The sequence below is a fragment of the Stegastes partitus genome, unplaced genomic scaffold (assembly GCF_000690725.1).
Source record: "Stegastes partitus isolate 25-593 unplaced genomic scaffold, Stegastes_partitus-1.0.2 Scaffold895, whole genome shotgun sequence".
NCBI lineage: Eukaryota > Metazoa > Chordata > Actinopteri > Pomacentridae > Stegastes > Stegastes partitus.
The window spans coordinates 131279-138273 of NW_007578626.1; the positions used below are offsets into that span (position 1 = coordinate 131279).

Sequence of the window (6995 nt, forward strand, 5' to 3'; positions counted from 1 at the left end):
GATGGATGGATGGATGGATGGATGGATGGACAGACAGATTTCATCTATTAGCTGATTGGCTGTTACCATGGCTGACTACCTGTCGAGGACATGGCGTGCCAGTGACATAACGTCTTCTGTTTCGTGTTTCAGGCTGCTGCACGGCGGTCAGCTCCACAGCTGAGGAACCACAGCTCATCTGCAGCTTCTGCATGTTGTCTGCTACAGACGTACTTTCTATGTAACCAAGGACTTCCTTCTGCTCTGTTCCCAGCAGAGGAACTGAGCTAGTGCCTATGAGACATTTCTAACAGCAGCGTGGGACCAAGCCGGGCTTGGCTGTGTTCTGTAACGCTGGAGTTGTCCTCATGTGGCTCCACGCTCCGCCCAGGCTGCTCCGGCCACATGCCCCCTGTCAGACAGCAGATCCAAACGTTCCTGTCACCTCTGATGACCACTGGACGCTGTGGAGGAGCATGCTCTGGTGTTTCATCAGCTCCACAGCTCTTGGTGGCACTTCTCATGTCTGAAATGCTCTCCATGATCCCTGTTTCCTGCCGGGTGACAGCTACAGCAGCATGTCTGTCATCACTGGCTGTGAGAAACCATGAATGTGTCTTTAGGGAACATTCAGAAGTGAAGCCATTGATTACAGGGATGCTGACGCCCCATTCAGACAGGATTACAGAGGTCCAGGATGAAATATTCTTTGTGGTTTCTGGTTATTTATTGTTGTGGACTGGATCTAAACTACAGGAATAAACATCGAGGACACAAAGCAGATGAACATCCATAAATCTAGTGAGGGAGTGAAGAGAGCTGCAGACCTCACATCTGAAGTCTTCTTTGGCGTCTCACTAATCCGCTGACATTCAACTCTACGTCTATGGTTGGATTACAACGAAGAGCCACTAACGGATGATTGGGCTTCATTGGTGCCATCTGTGACCAGAACCAGGGTAGAACCTGGCCTTCAAGAGAACAGGTAATCAGCTCTGTTGTCACATTGGTTCCTAAGAAGGAGGAGACGTTTAACTTCGTCCAGTTGAGCTGATAGAACACAGGAGGACAGATGTGCCCACTGCAGTACAAGGCTGTGGTGGGCTTTGTTACCAGACGGCCTGCAGAATGCTCACACACAGCAGACTGGATTGAAATGAGCGACCAGCGCAGGTACTGTTAAAGTCCTGTCCCATGGGGCTCCACAGAGGGAAGGTCCAGCAGTGAGGGACTGTAGAGCTGTGTCCTTCTTTATGAGTCAGACCTGTGATGAAGAAGCACTACTGAGGCTGTACAGCTGGTATTTATCTCCTTCAGGCTGTGGTGACAGCGTTTCATTGTTGCAGGAAGGGAAGCTGAATTTTAGATTTTATTTTTTAAAAAGTCACTTTATGAATCGGCGCAGGCATGTTTTAAAGATAAAAACCACCAACTGGATTAGACTGATGCACTGTGGGTGTTGGGTTCAGGTGGACTCGCTGCCGGCTGCAGACTCTCCGTCAGCCAGCAGCTCGTTCTGCTGGACCGGTCCACTGTGTCAGTCCGGTCCACTGATTTCAGGGTGTTGCCACGGGGACTGCAGGCGCATGTGACCGTCGTCTTTTGATTTTGAATCCTTGAGTTGTTTTTGTTCTCTTCTCTGCAGTTTTTAGCTTGAACTTCTGTTTTTTTTTATGCCAACTCTTCTCATGCCTTTCCTTGTGCAGAACCTCGATGTTAGAGATCCAGATCTTTGGTATTAAAGGGATTTTTGATGCTTTTCTATGGAGGCTGTTTAGTTTTATATATGCAGATGTTAGAGTGGAGGTCGGGGTGGGCGGATGGTCACACCAGTGATTTGGCTAAAGGCCCGACTTACAGATCTCTGCAGAACGTTGCACCTGGAGAAGCGACTTGTAGCTCCACCGTGTTGACGGTTCATTCAGGATGTTGCTGCTGTCGCTGTAGTTCCTCGTCCACTAAGTCAGAAGGCTCCGGGTCGCTGTTGTTCACCTGCTTCTCCAGCCGATGGGACCAGTGAGGCGTGGGTCTGACGGAGACCTGGAGGACTCTTAGTGACTTGTCAACAGGCGTCTTTCCACTGCAGGAAGTGGTGTCAAAGTGTTCAGGAGCAGCCCCCGGGTCGAGCCTTTTAGCCGTTCTGTTTCCGTTACAGTGCAGCTGATCCCACAGCTTCAGCGGCAGCGCTGAGATTGTGAACCAGTTCTATGAGCCTGTGGAAAATGGACCAGTAGAGGTTTCGTACGCTGGCCGAATTTTCCATGAGGCTGATTTCAGCTGCAGGAGCCTGAGTGTCTTTTCAGGGCATGTCCAACCTCAGAAACTGTCCTGTAGAACCTCGGTCAGGGAAGAAAGGTTCCTCCTCCACAGCGGGTGGGGAGCAGTTCTGGTGGTGTTGCTGTGAATGTTGAGGTCTGTTGTTGGTTTCATTCTGCTGCATGTCTACGAGTCTCTTGTGTCGAAGTCCAGCTTCACTTTCTTGGACAGCAGCTGGCGACGTTAGTCATCTTATCACGGATGGACTTCATGTTCTCTGCAGCCACGGTGAGCTCAGTACGGCAGCACACGGACAGTTTGGAGAGCAGGAGATGGACGAATGTCAGCAGCTGCTGTCTGAGATGGATGACGGCTTCGTTAAGAGAGGCCGCTCAGAACACCAGGTGGGTTAGTGCTAGGCTAGGCTAGGTCAGCAGCTCCTCCACCTGGAAAACACATACCTGCACATAGCGACCACAATCTGAGTCGTGCTTTTGAAAACATTTTATTTGAATCATTTTCACTTTGTCCGTCCGCCCCTACCTGGAAAGGTGTGTTTTCAGCCCATCACCTGCACATCATGGTTACGTCACCATTTTGTCATTCCCATTCGGTCGCCGTTGGTTTCCACTGATCCCACCACGGTCAACTGGGAACACGCTCTGGTTTCAGTTCCCAGTTGGTGACAGAACCTCGACGTTGATTTAAAATGCGGTTCGTCGTCGTTCGACTGAAGGTGGCGGTGAAGCGATGTTAATGTCGAGCAGGTTGCTAAGTGCTGGGATTAATGGGAACCAGTAGCTCCTGATTCAGACATGTGAAACCACAGAACGCCTCGGCGGCGAGTAAAAGGTTTCAAAGACGAACCAGAAGCAGCCTGCGACAGAAGCCTCCACTCAGATCCAATGTTTTATTTGCGTTGCTTGCCTGTTTGGATTTACTGTTTAAAATATATTTTTTAATTTTGTATTGAGTCCAAAAGATGTGAAAAGATGTCTTAGAAGCTTTCTGGGTTTGTTGCTACTCGTTGCATTCTGCGAACCAAAACCAGATCCATGCCTGTATGATGCCTGTGATCAGCAGCGAGCTGTGATGTTCAGCGCCGTGGATTCGGCCACGACGCTCATGCACAGGCTGATTGTTCATTGTGCTTTGGGGAGCCGGATGTCACTGGGTTATTAAACTGAAATGTGAATGCCTGAAACTGATGAATGTGAGTTTGAGAGACGAGCTAATAAAGAGAACGGAGAGATGTTTAACTCGTTTCAGATGTGTGCTGTGGTCTCATTCACTAGTTCAGCCATAAACCTCCTACAAAGGAGGACGCTGCCACCGTGCTGCCGCCGCCGCTCTGAGCTTTGGAACTTGACCGTTGTCATTTTGGCTTTTCTGAAACTGGATGTGACAGAGCTGGAGGAGGTTTGACGGTAGCGACCGGTCTGTAGAGGTGGTGTTTACAGGAACAGCGCTCCAATCAAGCCTTCATCGTTCTGTGTGGAACCCGACAGCCTTAACCGCAGCGTCAGCGTCTAACCAACGACAACAAGCAGTTACTGGATGTCACTGCAGCTTGAAACAACGCTGAAGCTTTATCACATCAGCAGAACTTTAGGTCGGGCCGTTTCCCATTGCAGGAACATGTGGGTTGTTCTCATCTTTGTGCAGGTTCCAACTAGAACCATCTTCACTGAAGGAAGGTACCATCTCCAGGAAGGCAGACGGTGCTGACAGTGAGAACACCTGTAGACAGCGTGATGCAGGCTCGCCATTGGCTGATACGAAACCTCACTGTCGGCCCAAAGCGACTTTTATTGTTGAGCTAAAGGTTCAGGTTTGTTTCTAACTAAGTTGTGTTCCGCAGCAGCTTTTCCTCTACAACCTGTTTTAGAGACAGAACCAGCACTGACTCCCAGAGTGTAAGATGTTCTCTGTGGTTCTCAAACTGCTGTGCGGATGTCAGAGGTCATTGGTTCAGGTAAGACAACAAGCATCATTTTTTCCACCTTCTTGATGTCCTTGTCTACTTGTAGTCGGACTGGTTTGGAGCAGCCCAGGGCTTTGTCCATGAACCGAGGAACCGCCCAGCAGAACCTCCTTCAGGGCCCATGGAAGGGGATGAAGTAGCTCTGATGGAACCTGATCCCAGTCAGCGGTACTGGAGCAGTTTAGAACCAGATCAGGGTTGTCATGCTGAAAGTTTACAGTTTTGTTTGAAGTGAAGCTATTTCCACTGCAGGAAACGTTTCCCGTGTTGCACTAACCGTCCCTGCAGAACCTCGTTTAGGCAGAAAAAGTACTGACCGGTCCGTTAGCAGCCTTCTTCAAACATCACTGTTCAGAGTGTAGAAGTCACCACACGACAAAGGCTCGTAGAACTGGGCTTAAGTCCAGTAACCAGTACCGCACTTTGGGTTAACGTCGCAGTTGAGGCTGTTGGACGCTGAGTAGAACCAGAACAAAGCCGTCGGCACCGGCTCCAGCCCTGGCTTCCTGCTGCTGATGGCCGTGCTCAGCTGAAGACTGCTGGGACACCAAGAAGGCAGAAACATGGTGCTCATCGTCCTCTCAGAGTTTGTCCAACCAGCATCACGTTTTTCCAGAAGTATCTGGCCTGGAGTACGTTCTACAGGGGCGGTCCTCGCTGTCAGAACACGTACAGAACTTCAGGCCGCCGTAAAAATATCCAGCAGATCCTACAGTGGAAGACGGTTTAATGGCAAAGTAGCGCCGCCCTAAAACGCACCCGGATTATTGCTGCTGCATTTTCTCTGAGTGGGACCTTCAGTAACTAGAGTGACGTCATGTGGTGTTGAAGGAGGCTTGAAACGAGACCGAGACCATGAACTCATCAGGAAAACGTTTAGTGAGGTAACGTCGGGTGGGAATGATCTCACTCCATACAGCCGACCCGACGTGTCGCCTCCTGCTGGCTGTCGGACAGAATGCAGGTTTAAGGCTTCACTTGTCAGACGTCCAGGTGACATCCTGCTTTGAGTTTATTCGTTTATTGTCTTAAATGAATCTTGTTTTACATGTTGTGGACCTTCATGTCTCCACTGAGCTGAGTGTTTGTCACCATATAGACCACTCAGTAGCTGGACGGGGCTCTGTGCCGTAAACACAGCTCTGCTTTACCGCTGTCACAGTTCAAATGGCCCCAATGGAGAGAAAAACACTGATAAACGACCATACAGGATGTCTGGTCTTCACCGAGGAGGGAGGACGGTGAGCCGGCGCTAACAGGAGCTGATGTGACATGTTGTTCTTGGTTGTTCTGGGCTGTCAGGGGTTCGGTGTCTGAGTGGATGAAGCCTGGATGATGCCGGAGGCTGTGATGGGCACATGGCTCAACAGCAGCAGAAGCCTGCGCACTCCAGGAAAAAACAACATGCCGCCTCAAATCAGCCTCCAGACGCCTCCTCACCGCCGGCCGCCGCCTCTCGCTCATCCTCGCCGTGAGTCTTCTTCTTCGTCTGTCTCGCTCTGTGTTTTCGTCCCTTCTCCGGTTCATTTCCAGGCTCAGCCCCTCCTCCATCCCCCCAGCAGGTCAGAGGGGTCGTCTTCAGGCTCAGCAGCAGCTCCTCTTGTGAAGCTGTGGGACGGACGTTTAGATCATCGTGACCACGAGAGATGACTTTTCTAGTTTTTACTAAGTGTCCCACTGATGTCAGGACGGTGTCGTGCAGGGTTAGGGTTTCATGGACACACAATGAAGTCCTACCAGCTCTGGACAGGACGTTAAGCCTCACACAGCCTCTGTCATGCACTGCTCGCTGAACGCTGCCCACAGAACTACTGAATTGACTTGAATAACTTTAATGTGCTTTAGTGTATAGTGTCTGGTGTCCGATGAGGACTCGGCAGACACCAGATGATGAGAACGCTGGTGGTCCGATCACTGGTCCCGTGGCTGTATGAGCCTTCACATGTCGTCACAACAGGCTTCAGGCTTCGTAAAGTTCCAGCAGGTGGGACACCAGGCTGCTAAAGAACAGTTTGAGATTCATTTCTTAGTTTCCTGCTGAGTGTAACGTCCATACCAAGTCAGCGACTGGCTTAGCTTAGCGTCAGGATTGGAAATATACTAACACACTTTACCTGTTTGTGGATTATAGTAGGACACTGTTAGTACCTGCATTATGTCTAAGAGATGGTCCTGGTGTCAAGCTGTAGATAAAAAGTTGTTCTGATCAACCACCTGTTGACGTCTCACCACTTTTAGAAACTCGTATGATGCAGTCTCTAGTCGTCCCTGACTTGTTGGTTTCACAGTGAGTGGATGAGGAGCGATGGGTTCAGAGGACGGTTCGAGGTCAGAAGACGCCTCTTGGATGAAGGTGAAGCCAACAAGACGAGTCCTGAAGCTTCTCAGAGAAGCAGGAACAGCGTTTCCCTTCTGACAGGAATGTGAACGACACAAACATGGCTGCTGCTGCTAAAGCCACATTTTGAACCAGTTAGTCGGTGCTGAGTGAGTCGGCGTGACATGTTGGCGCAGGTCTCTGCAGCGTCGCTGTGTTTGGAGATAGCGTGACTGCTGAAGTGACACAAGCCTCTGGAGGGTGTGATTCTGAATCAATCATCTCTGAGCCGTTCCTGTTTGTGGGCCGATCGCTGAGCTGCGACGCTCCACGCCGAGGAAACACGATCCACCCGAGGGACCTCCACGGCCGCCCGCCCTCTCAGGCTGAACTTCCGTCCTGTGGCGTCTCCGATGAGTCAACCCGCGGTCTGTTGGTTTTTCAGACCCACAGCCTCGA

General features: G+C 50.5%; 1 protein-coding gene across 1 annotated transcript in view; it reads left to right on the forward strand.

The window, feature by feature from the left end:
- Positions 1 to 3500, forward strand: part of vps9d1 (VPS9 domain containing 1) — a 36726-nt gene extending 33226 nt beyond the window's left edge. Inside the window, exon 15 of the mRNA XM_008293569.1 lies at positions 133 to 3500. The gene's annotated coding sequence lies outside the window, so the exon portion shown is untranslated. The remainder of the gene's footprint in view (positions 1 to 132) is intronic.
- Positions 3501 to 6995: the final 3495 nt, after the last annotated feature.